We start from the raw sequence: 14,182 nt of genomic DNA on the forward strand, positions 1-14,182 counted from the left end.
TTTGAACACCCTGCTATTTTGCAAGTTCTCCCACTTAGAAATCATGGAGGGGTCTGAAATTGTCATCGTAGGTGCATGTCCACTGTGAGAGACATAATCTAAAAAAAAATCCAGAAATCACAATGTATGATTTTTTAACTATTTATTTGTATGATACAGCTGCAAATAAGTATTTGAACACCTGAGAAAATCAATGTTAATATTTGGTACAGTAGCCTTTGTTTGCAATTACAGAGGTCAAACGTTTCCTGTAGTTTTTCACCAGGTTTGCACACACTGCAGGAGGGATTTTGGCCCACTCCTCCACACAGATCTTCTCTAGATCAGTCAGGTTTCTGGGCTGTCGCTGAGAAACATGGAGTTTGAGCTCCCTCCAAAGATTCTCTATTGGGTTTAGGTCTGGAGACTGGCTAGGCCACGCCAGAACCTTGATATGCTTCTTTCAGAGCAACTCCTTGATTATCCTGGCTGTGTGCTTCGGGTCATTGTCATGTTGGAAGACCCAGCCTCGAACCATCTTCAATGCTCTAACTGAGGGAAGGAGGTTGTTCCCCAAAATCTCGCAATACATGGCCCCGGTCATCCTCTCCTTAATACAGTGCAGTCGCCCTGTCCCATGTGCAGAAAAACACCCCCAAAGCATGATGCTACCACCCCCATGCTTCACAGTAGGGACGGTGTTCTTGGGATGGTACTCATCATTCTTCTTCCTCCAAACACGTTTAGTGGAATTATGACCAAAAAGTTCTATTTTGGTCTCATCTGACCACATGACTTTCTCCCATGACTCCTCTGGATCATCCAAATGGTCATTGGCAAACTTAAGACGGGCCTTGACATGTGCTGGTTTAAGCAGGGGAACCTTCCGTGCCATGCATGATTTCAAACCATGACGTCTTAGTGTATTACCAACAGTAACCTTGGAAACGGTGGTCCCAGCTATTTTCAGGTCATTGACCAGCTCCTCCCATGTAGTTCTGGGCTGATTTCTCACCTTTCTTAGGATCATTGAGACCCCACGAGGTGAGATCTTGCATGAAGCCCCAGTCCGAGGGAGATTGACAGTCATGTTTAGCTTCTTCCATTTTCTAAGGATTGCTCCAACAGTGGACCTTTTTTCACCAAGCTGCTTGGCAATTTCCCCGTAGCCCTTTCCAGCCTTGTGGAGGTGTACAATTTTGTCTCTAGTGTCTTTAGACAGCTCTTTGGTCTTGGCCATGTTAGTAGTTGGATTCTTACTGATTGTATGGGGTGGACAGGTGTCTTTATGCAGCTAACGACCTCAAACAGGTGCATCTAATTTAGGATAATAAATGGAGTGGAGGTGGACATTTTAAAGGCAGACTAACAGGTCTTTGAGGGTCAGAATTCTAGCTGATAGACAGGTGTTCAAATACACATTTGCAGCTGTATCATACAAATAAATAGTTAAAAAATCATATATTGTGATTTCTGGATTTTTTTTTTTTAGATTATGTCTCTCACAGTGGACATGCACCTACGATGACAATTTCAGACCCCTCCATGATTTCCAAGTGGGAGAACTTGCAAAATAGCAGGTTCAAATACTTATTTTTCTCACTGTATATATATATATATATATATATATATATATATATATATATATATATATATATAAAATACTACTTTTGTCAAAAATAAAGTCATCAACTAAGATGTCAGCTATTCCAATGTTGGCTATATTCAAACTAATGAATACATATGATAAAATGTAGGCCTATAATCATTTTTTTACAAAGAAAGAGTACACTTGAAATATTGTTGAAATTGTAATTATTGTTGTAATTGTAACCTTTTTAATAAAATAGCAAAACATATTTACAAGATAGATGTAAGCAAAATTTTAAATGGTCAATATAAGTCTTCTTCTAAATATATCTTTTGTCATTGCATTCATTCTTGGCTCAGTCAGTGTCACACCTGAATGAATGGCTCATTATGCAGAGTGGGTGGGACATTGTATTCTCAGGTGTAAACCACTCCTCGTTCTCGCCCCCCTCGCATATTGGCTTTCCAAGCAAAACCTGTCTTATACAATTTAAATCAATGTATTGTTTTATGGGAACGATAAAGCAAGACTATTTTCACATAATTTTGAAGCCAGAACTCGAAGCGACAACATCCATTAGTCAAAAGTCTTGTGGACACATATTTAGTATGAGTTTTGTGGTCTTATTTCAGCAACTTTCATTTTTATTTTTTTCAATAACCACGCATAAACATTATTCTCTTAAAAATACAAACATCTACATACATGTTGCTCGCATATTATGGTAGCCCTGTTTGTGCTATATAGAGTGAATTTACACCTCTGCCATTATCATGTTTATAAATAACTGAAAAAAGCACAAATGTCAGGGCATGTCAAAACATCCCAAGGGCCCCAAAAAAACCTTAGGCCTGGTTCACACCGGACGCCGAAGCGACGAGGAAGCGGCACGGAACGGAGGACGCTTCCTTTCGGCGCCCATGTTAACCTATGGTGTCGTGGCGCTCCGCGGCCGGCCCGCGCCGTGAAGCGCCAGTTTCGGCGTCTGGTCTATTTTTTGCGCGAGCCACGAGTGATCCGCGTCCATTCCGGCAGGAAGTCACACAAGGAAACACGAGATAATCCGGTCAATTGTCAAAATATAAACAATTTTCAAAAATTTAAATACCGCGAGTGACAAATGCAATCATATTTGTGTATCTAAACAGACTAGAAAGATGAAAACAAACAAAGAAAAAACACAACAAAATAGATTTAATAAATTTGAAGAGAGGATGTATATTTCAACGGTATATCTACACTACTACTGTCTACCATATTCTCTCTCTGGCTGCGTGTGTGTCTCGACAACGGATTAATAAAAGAAGTGTACAAACTTCTTGGTTACAGAAACATGGTGTATTCATTTTATGAGGTTATTTACTTACCCATGATGTAAAAAATAGCTCTGAATAAACAAAAACTGAGCAGAAGCGATTGTCGACCGCCGCGGAGAATACGCGTCTGGTGTGAACAGGCAGGCGCCGGACCGCGCGTGATTTTCCGTTCCGCGCCACTTCCGCGTCGCTTCGGCGTACGGTGTGAACCAGGCGTTAGACCCCAGAGGGTTAATTGCAGTTCAATAGTTCAATACTTGAGTTCCTGCAAGATCGTTTTGCTTCAGGGTTATTTCCTTCTACTCTGAAGGTCTATGTTGCTGTTATTGCTGCTTACCATGCCCCTGTGTGTGTGAGGGGGGGGGGGGGGGGGGTTCTATTGGAAGAGATCCTCTAATTATATGTTTCCTTCATGGCAACTTGAGGCTGAGGCCTGCAGTTCGTACCAGAATTCCAGCTTGGGATCTGGCCCTGGTCCTAGAAGGTCTATCTGTCACTCCCTTTGAGCCTCTTGAGTCCATTTCAGATCAATTTCTGACCCTCAAAACTGTTTTCCTTCAAGCCATTTCTTCTCTTAAAAGAGTTGGAGATCTCCAGGCCCTGTCATTCTTCTAGGAGTATGGCGGCCTCCAAGGCCCTTATTTCTGGGTGTCCATCCAAGAAGTTTGTGATGCAGCTGACTGCTCTTCGCCACTTACGTTTTATGACTTAGACTTGGATGCCGCGGGGTCTAGAGTTCTCATGTCGTGACAGTTTTACATGACAGGCTCTTGGCTGTATGGCGTTTGGGCATTCTCGTTCCCAAAGCGTCATTGATGCATTGCGAGTTCCCTCGAAAGGGAACGTCTCAGGTTACGACTGTAACACTAGTTCTCTGAGTAGGGAACGAGATGATGTGTCACTTTGCCATACTTCCTACATCCCTGTGATCGACTTGCTTTGGCCTTATTTGAAGCTAGCGCGGTTGTTATCCGGATGTGCTTTTATCCTTTCCAGGTCTTGACGTCACCCGCCCGTGACGTTCATTCTCGCCATAGGACTAGTTGACACGTGCTTCAGACGGAATCACGCAGGGGCGTTCCCAAAGCGTCATTGACGCATCGTCTTGTTCCCTACTCAGGGAAATAGGGTTACAAGTCATAACCTGAGACGTTCTCAAAATCTCCAAAGTGCAGTCGCATGGTGGAAAAGGCTCGCTGTCAAGGTTTTGAGAATGATACTACCAAATCAAGATCACCTGCTGTCATTTTCAGACAGAAAAATAAGGTTGGTAATGCTATGTCTGTTGTTGGCACTGGAGCTATGGGCAACATCAAAATGATCAAGACTAAACTGGTGAGTGTTTTTACCTCCAAGTTCACACCTGATTTAGATGCTTTGACTTTCTCTGGGTATCTGAAAGAAAAACTTGGGCGCAAAATTGCTTGTCAGAGGATTGATTCTTGATATAGCAGATATAGTTCATTAGTTCATTTGTCAGACGCTATTGTGAGCCGCGCAGGGAGGGAGTTATCAGGTCTCACACTGTACCGAGGTCCGGGGATATGCGTGTGCCTTCGGCTAGTATGATCATACATTAGTGAATGGATCACTAATGGATCATCCATTAGTGGCTCCCATGGGCATTCGGGTCGTGTCATACAACTGTTGTGGTTTGCGTGTGGGCCAGAGTGATGAGGATAAAGCCCGCCAACTTTGTTGACAGGCTGTTGGAGAACTGTGATATTCTATGTTTGCAAGAAATATTTTTAGCTGTGCAAGAGTTGGAAAAATTTAACTCTTTTAATGTCAATTTTCATGGTGTTGGTGAATCCACAACAGATAGTGGTACTGGTATATTTAGAGGTAGGATACCCGGGGGTGTGGCTATATTGTGGAATTAAAATCTGGCTGGTTAGACTTGGTGTCAGCTAGGGTATAGCAATACAGATTTCCTATCAGGACAAGGAATTAATTATACTAAATGTATATACACCTTATGAATGTCACCATAATGAAGAGAGTATTTAAATAGGTTAGCCTTTATTATTTTATTGAAAGTAATTCTACTTCTAATGTATATGTTTTTGGGGGATATGAATGCATACATTTCAGACAAAAAAATATTGTTTTTTAAACATATTGTTCAATTCTGTCAGGATACTAATCTCATATTGTCAAGTGAAGTGATTTTGCCTGTAGATAGCTATACTTATGTTAGCGAGGCTTGGAATACTACATCTTGGTTAGATCATTGTATCAGTACAGCTGATGCACATGCCTCTTTGAAGGGTATGAGTTTTTATAACACAGTAACAACTGATCATATACCTGTTTTTATGTTGATAAATGTGGAGTAACAATGAAAAGAATGTCAATACCATAAAAATGGATTGGTCAGAACTTACTAAGGAGGATCTTTTAGCTTTTTATATTGGCAGATAGATCCTTGAATAATATTTATTTACCTGAGGATGCAATAATGTGTAGCAATGTTAACTGTAAAGATGTAAACCACGGGAGGGATATCTGCTCTATGTATAATAATATAGTAAATGTTTTGTACGATTGTAGTAAGCCATATTTTAAACAGAAGAATAAGGTTAATAATAACAAAGCCAGGGTGGAGCAAGTATGTAGCAGAGTACCAAGCTGAAGCCCGGGTAGCTTTCAAATTATGGATTATTGCGGACAGACCCAGACAAGGGCCTGAACTTGAGTATAAGAAACTTGCTAATGCTAGGTATAAGTATGCTATTCGCTTTATATGTAAAAATGAGCAAACCCTGTGGGCTGATTCTATGGCCATGAAGTTGTTAAATAATAATAATATTGTTGATTTTTGGAAAGACGTGAGAACTGTTAATAATTGCAGGATATCTCTTCCATGTACTTTAGATGGAGTTACAGGAGCAGAAAATATTGCAGAGGCATGTAGACAGCAATATTGTAATCTTTTTAATTGTGTGCAAAATGAATTATATAATGTTGACCACACTGAAAGTAATGATACGATAATGATTATGTCACATGAGGTGTACTGTACCAAGCTATAAGCAAATTGTCTGACAACAAAGCAAGTGGTCAAGATCATATCTCTGCTGAACATCTTAATGTAAAATGGTATCCACTGGAGGCAAGTTGTAAATGAGAACCCAAGTGCAGTTTATTATAAACAAAACCAAACATGAAACAAAAACATGGTGTGGCATGAAAACTCAAAACAAGACATGAACATGAAAAGGACTCACAACAACGGTTACAGGAAACAATACTTGACAAAGACACATGGCAAACATGAGAGCTTAAATACACACAAGACTAATGACTAGACAAGGGACACCTGTGAACAATGAAACAATGAACCAATGACAACATGACACATCAGACACATGGTGGTATCCTTCTGTGTGTGTGGATGTGGATGTGCGACTGGTTATGAAATGAAGGTACGTGAAACTACCACTATTGTGCAGCGCTCATTTTTTTATGTTAAAACATATAAGATAAATTATTTTGCTGATTTACTCATAAAAGTACAGTGGTAATTCTAAAGTGCTGTTCAATACTATCAGTTCAGTGGTTAACCCAACTGCCACATGTCTTGTTTTGCTTGCTACTGCCTGTGATGATCTGTTAAACTTTTACACCCTAAACCTACAAACTATCCCAGTCAAAGAGGAGTACCCTGGGTTAGGGCCAAATTCAGAGTTTGGAGCCCTCCCCTGGACAGCACGCCAAATAAGCATAATTTACTATATCTGATTTTATGTATGTGTGAACTGAAAAGGACTATATACTTACCTTATGAGCACACTATAGAATGAGGTGGACTAGTGCCAAACTGATAAACCTCATTCCATGGCCTGCCAATTCCACAGATACAAATGGCAGAAGTTACCACACTGCCAAGCGTTCTGTAAAATTATAGACATTATCATTATAGACTGCATATCGTAGGGAAAAAGCTCTATTCAGTGCCCTAAAACAGCTAGCTGGCAGGGAACAACTGAATGCATTGACCAGGGGACTCACTGCGAGGGTATACACAACACTGTTTAGGGAGGGGTGTTGCCCTGACAGCTTATGTCCCAATACCCTCTGTAGGTGGGTGCGGGTGCCATAATCTGGTAGCATAGCTGAACGGAGATAGGGTGAAATCTCTGCTGGAAAATGTAAGCTTAGCGTTAAGTTCTGCCAGGAAGACTCAGTCAGCGCGTCATGAATTAACTCACTTCTAACCAATCATGTGTTAACACTCTCAGTATAAAAGAATGGTACTTACATTCGGCTGAGTTCGCAGATACTGACGGCGCCAATTACCTCCATCCTCCCCAACCACCTCCAAGATGGTCCTTTCCCTCCATCCTCCCCACCACCACCAGGATGGTCCCTTCCTTTACCTCCAGGGGGTTGGCTGCGCCCCTGCCTTCATCTTCAGGAGGGATTTACAGATTCCGTTACCCTCGCATTGCTTGCTCAGGACGGGGCCTACGCCAAAGACTTATAAAATGTATGCTTGCTGAGCTATTAATACATTTACTCTTGTTATATCATTTTATCTCCCGAGTCTTTCTGGTAGAACTGGAAACATCCTCTAAGTATAACACAATCTGGGTGATAGACTGATTTTGCTATAATTATAATAATAACCAGTATCCAAGTACTGTACTCGACTATTATTGACTGTCAAAATGTCGCCGGGCAGAAACACAGTGAGTTGTTCAAAATCTTTCTTTTTAGTAAACTCTGTGTACACAAACAATGTTCTCAGTGCTCGAGTTCATGTGTAGAGCCCCTGGTGATACTTCGAGAAAAGTTTCATGTTTTGTCGAGCATTCTTAGTGTTTTAAAAATAATGATTTTTGATGCTATCATAGTCGTGCCCCAAGCACTCCCATTCAAAAGGCAATTTGACCGAAAACGCAAATATGGTCAAACTTAAAAGTGGCGTTTCCATTCTAATTATGCTTTTAAACAAAAGTTTGCCTCAGGTAGATAAACAAAAAGGAGAGATTTTGGAGATTTGCATTTTGGAGAGAGTTACCCTTTAAGTCTTAAAGTTTAAGAGCTGCAGATGACGCACTTTTTTAACAACAGTAGCAGAAACGCGGTGAGCAGCAAAATAGATACTTTCTCTAAAACACTGCAGAAAACGAGAATGCCGCTAATACAATTATATTTATCAATCATACAGATGACTCCGACCGTTTAACTAAACCAGGTTTGAAACAAATTAAGGTTAATATACATTAAGCATTATTAATCAACATATAAAGAGCATTTCATAATAAACAATGTTAGAATTTGGAAAATTATTTAGAGATAGGGTGAGTTTTGATTATTAGATTATGTACATTGTTTGTTTTAGCAGTTTATTGCTTTGAGCAAAATGTAAAAATGGTCCATACTTTTGTTATTATGTTTTCTCGGTCACAAGGTCTTCTATGTGCCATACACAAATGTGTCTAAATGTAAAATAAAAAAAAATTAAAAAATAAAAAAAGCCTGTTAAAACATCTAATCTAACCTTTTTGTGTTCATATCCAGGTGAAAAAAAAAAAAGTTACCTTTTTGGGTAAGTTTTTGGTAAACATTGTCACTGTTTTGGCTCTCTGGGCCCAGGATTCTCATCTTTGATGACTATTTTGAGTGTTTAGATTTTTATTATTTTACAAAGTACTACTTTGTAAATGTATTACTGTTCCAAAAAAGTATTGTCCTACCTCCACTGGGAAGGAAATATAGAGACCGGACCTCTTGAAACTTTAATTAAATACCCCTGTCTGCACTATGTTGATAAAAATAAAAATCTTATATGCTCTCACTATTCTTATTCCCTCCCTGTTCTAGCTTGTACTGTTCTGAACAATGTCTGAAACATTATATTGTTAGCCCTTCCCGTGTTTAAAAGTCGCTTTGGATAAAAGTGTCTGCTAAATTACTAAATGAAGACCTCTGTTGTAAAAGCCTCTAAAAGCCACCTATGTCAAAAACGAGAATAATAATATTGAGCAAATGCTCTCCGCACATAGTATATGCTCTTCAAATACTTTCACTTCAAACTCACTAAATCCCAGCCTCAGCCCATTCAGAAATGCCTGTACTTAGGTAGAAACCTATACATAGGAGCCTGATAAAAATGTTCATAATAAAGAAAAATGTTAGACGGACTTAGAGGCTTTTGCATCTGAAGTCTTCAAATATAAATGTAATGTGTTTGCGTGTGTGTGCTTGTACATATGCATGGTTTACAAGGACAATTCAATTACATGTTGGCTATAATTCCATGGCATTATTACTATGTAATAATACTACATACACACTATGTAATTCAAACATCTTAAAAAAAACATACCAAAGAATGCTTTATGGAAATTCAAAAAATCCCTAAAGTTTTCCATGAGGGTTATGTTTAGGGGTTGTGTTAGGGTTAGGGGATAGAAAATATGTCAATATGTCACGTCAATGTTATGTGGTATTTTAACGTTGTTTCTTCCGCATTTTTCTGAGTTTATGTTAGTGGATTATATTAAAGACTCTATATATTTATTTCTAATTTCCTTCATTGTGCGCTCTTCACACACCAACTACGTGACATGGGAGAGGTTTTGTAAGATTTTATTAAGATAAAATGAAAGTTTTTTTTATTGTAAAAATGTATAAATTCTTCTGTTAGGATTAGGATTATGGTTAAATTAACGTATTTATAGCTGTACATGAAAACATTAGACGTTTATGGAATGTCTCCATTTAGATTGCCAAGTAAATGTGTGTGTCTTTTACAGCTCACTTCTTCCCTGTCAGGTCTTGTATTGTTGGCTGTTGAATGGTTGTATGACATTTTCATGATTGCCATCAACATGTACTTTTTCATGAAATTCGAATTAAATTAAAATGTAAAACATGCATGCTAATTATAGCATGCTAACAATTGTATTACAGTACAAACCGTTGTACATCATTACAGACGGTCATGACTGTTAAAATCAGGCAACACTGACCTCTAGTGTTTAACAGGTGACTTGTTCATGTTTTGTGTTCACCATGTGGGGAACAGAAATTTGTTTTGGTTACATTTGAAATCTGATAAACATTACGCAAAAAGAGGAACTCGCAACAGTCAGACAAGTCTCTTGATTCCATTGAAAAACCATGGAGACACAGCGCAGAGGAATGCAAAATCGTGTTCTGTGTGAAAGGACCCTCAGTGTACTTGAATGTGGGTCAACTATAAGAGTTCTATATGGGCTATATTTCTATAAATAAATAAATATAGTTCTATATTTCCAGTACAAGGAAGTAAACTACACTCTTAGAAAAATGGTTCCAAACAGTACCAAATGAGGGTTCTTCGGTTTGTAACAATAGCAGAACCCTTTTTGGTGCTAAAAAGAACCCTTTTTATGAGGTTCCATAAAGAACCATGCTTTGAAAGTGCTATATAGGACCTTTATGGTGTTATAAATAACCTTTAATATTATTTTTTATAAATTATTTATTAATATTGTTTTTTTAGCCCTCTATCTGCCTGGTCTTATATCTTTTTGGCTCTATTTGGGATTTACATAAACAAATAAAAAAAAACAACAGCATGTTGTGTCAATTAGGTACTTTTATTTTGTATTGACATGGCAGATTGTAAAAATGACAGTGCTTTAACAACAGAGGTGAAGGAGGCGATCCAAGATGGCAGCCAGTGCGGTCGCAGTTTTATGCAACTGATTCAATTTTACTTTCCATCCCCTATATTTTAACTCTATTTAAACCCGGACGGATCAAATCGTTTGTTTATGCATTAGGCCATTTTCTGTTTTGTTTAGGCGGAGTAAATTGTTATTTAAGTTACTTAATTTCCTCCTTAGAGATGGAATTAGATGTTCCTGTCGCTGCTGCACACATCGAGGTAGACCATCAATATGACCAAAAAAATCCAGTTGTCACCCGATCTGAAAGCCCAAGTCTCAAGATCGTACGTGACTCCGACTTAGATACGCCTGTGAAACCTCAACAAAAGAAATCTCGAGGTGAAATTTCCCTGACGGAATTGCAAGATAATGTCATTGAAGCACTGACATCCCGGATTAAAGAAAGTGCAAACGACCTCGGCAAAATGATTACCAGCAACACGGTGAGCATTGAGGGACTTAAGAAATCAATTGACTTTGTGTTTGAAGAAGTAAACGCTTTAAAAACAGACTTGAAGAGCTGCAAAACTACCACCAACTTAAACAGCACCAAACTCCACGAACTTGAGCAAAGACTAAACGACGAGCGCTATCAGCGAAGATGGAACCTCCGTCTGTAGCCTACGGTATTCCTGAACATTCTGAGGAGAACATAAAGCAAAAGTAATCGGAGTCTGTGTTTCAGTTGTTCCCGACTCAAACTTTTCTTTCAAAGAGGACATAGATGTTGTACATCGACTGGGAAAGCTGAATGAGCTGGCCAATAGACCTAGACCAGTGATCATTCGCTTCGTAAGAAGATCTACGCGGGACCTGATCTGGCGGCAGGCCAAGCAATCTGAATATCTGAGGAATCACAAGCTGAGATTCACAGAAGATTTGTCTCAAGCAGATAAGTCGCTGAGGATGAAGAGGTGGCCGTTGATTGAAGCTGCTAGGAAGGAAGGAAAGCGAGCGTTCTTTGTCGGTGTGCGCGTATTCATCGATGGGAAAGAGGTGCAATCACCCACGTGAAATCAAGTGGTTTTCATCTTGCGTCATATGAACACTTTACCCTCTGACCTGTTCTAAGCCAACTTGTAAATTTGCGCTAAGGTTTATTACTTGCCTAATGCAAGTTAATTGTGGGTGAATGTTTTCTATAATTTCATAACCGGGTTTATTCTTATTTTATTTTATTTCAAAGGGGATGGAAGTTTATCTAAAATTGTTCCTGTTTCTTCTGTTCATATATTCATGTCGTTTTCGTTAGTTACTCTTAATGTCAGGGGTTTAAGATTTAATGTTAAACGTAAAGCTTTGTTTTTATTTGCTAAACAGCAGAAATGTGATTTTTGTTTTTTTCAAGAAGTTCATTCAACTCCTAAAGATGTAAATTTCTGGAAAGCTCAATGGGGTAATGATGTTTGATTTGCTCATGGGTCTGAGCGTACAGCTGGTGTTGCAATTCTAAAAAACTAATTTTCTGGGGACATTTTATTTTCTGAGGGGGATTCCCTTGGCCATTTCATTATTTTAATTATTAAACTGGATCTGGTGTCTATAATTATTTTTATAGAAATTATTATGGGTATAATTCTAAAATTGAAAATGATGCTCTACTCAAAAAGTTAGAGAGTCGCATTACACACTGTTTATCTAAATTCCCAAATTCACTTGTTATTATAGGAGAAGATTTTTATATCACCTTAGACAACTCCCTTGACCGATGGCCACCTCGCAGTGCAAATTATCATAACTCCACACTAAAGGCCTTTATGCAGAAGTTTAGTATAATGGATATTTGGAGAGAGAAATTCCCTGGTATTAATTCTTTCACGTGGAATAATAAGGCATGTACTGTTATGTCTCGTATTGACTACTGGTTAACTCTGTGCAATTTACATAAAGAAGATATTTCTGTTAATATTCTTCCCACGCCATTAACTGACCATAAGGCAGTGTCTATCAACATTTCTTTACATTCCTCTCCTTCCTCCAGCTATCATAATTCTTATTGGAAGCTCAATAAGTCTTTATTGGAACATGAATTTGTTAAGATGACCATTCGCAGTTTGATTGCACAGTATTGGAATATAGCTCAAATTAGTAATAACTATTGCACCAATTGGGAGTTATTTAAATTTGAAGCTTGTAAATTTCTTAGAAAATTTGGTAGTTTATTATCTAAAGCTAAACAACTTGAAGAGGAGATGATCATTTCTAAAATTACGTCTTTTACTCATAAATCTCCTCCAAATTTGTCGGATAGTGAATATCTTGAGTTATACACGCTTCAAAGCCAATTAGATGATATTTATAAAAGGAAGGCAGAGGGGGCTTTCATTAGATCTAGACAGAGATGAGCGGTGAGCAGAGATAAAAGGTGAGCAGAATTCGGCATATTTTTTTTCAATTAGAAAAATTTCATGCAAAAACAAATACAATTTTGCATTTGAATATTAATGGTATGATAACACATGATTCAAAGATGATTGCAGATTACTGTTCAACCTTTTATAGCACTCTTTATAAATCAGGATTTAATGAAAATTACTCCTCTGTTTTTATAGATAGTCTTACTAATTTGAAAACTATAAATGAAGATCAAAAAGAACACTGTGATAGTTCTATATGTATAAAATAAGTCCTTCAAGCTATTGCAGAGCTTAAATGAAATAAATCCCCTGGTGTAGATGGGTTAAACTCTGAATTCTATAAAACCTTTTCAGAAGAACTTGCTCCTTTCCTTTTAAATCTTTTCTTACAGTCTATTGCATATGGTAAACTTCCACCTACTCTGACTCAAGGCCTAATTATCTTAATTCCCAAACCAAAAAAAGACACTTTAATTTTAGACAATTGGAGACCAATTTCCCTACTTAATAATGATTATAAAATTTTAGCCTCTATATTAGCTTCTAGAATTAAGACAACTTTGGATTTCATTATCGATGACACACAGTCAGGTTTTATGAGTAATAGACACATTTCGAATAATATTCACTTGGTATTAGACCTTGTTGATTACCCACATCTATACCCAGACGAGAGTTTCATTTTTTTTTTAGACTTCCATAAGGCCTTCGACACTGTTGAACATCATTTCATATATTCAGCCCTAAACAAATTTGGTTTTGGTGATTTTTTTATTAATTCCATTAAACCTTTATACTCTGATGCAAATTGTTCAATCAAACTGCGTAATGGCACCTCACCCAGATTTAATCTCAGTCGTGGTATTAGACAGGGATGCCCTATTTCCCCATATTTATTTTTACTTTGTTCACAACTTCTTGCCGACCATATTAAACAGAGCCCTTTAAGAGGTATCACTGCTGCTGGCAGTGAAATAATTATTAGTCAATTAGCCGACGATAACACACTTTTTTTAAAAGATGCAGGAGAAATACCTTTAGCCCTCAAGATTATCCATACATTTTCAAAAGCTTCAGGGCTTTACCTGAATTTAAATAAGTGTGAATTAATGTCTCTTAAAAACAGTAATCTTCTCTCAATCTGTAATATCCCCATTAAAGATGAAATCACATATTTAGGTATTAAGATTGTAAAGAATGAAGAGGAACGATGTAAACTTAATTTTTCACCAGTCATAGACAAAACAAAACAAAAATTAAATCAGTGGTTAT

Source organism: Squalius cephalus (genome assembly GCF_949319135.1).
Source record: "Squalius cephalus genome assembly, chromosome: 18".
NCBI classification, from domain to species: Eukaryota; Metazoa; Chordata; class Actinopteri; order Cypriniformes; family Leuciscidae; genus Squalius; species Squalius cephalus.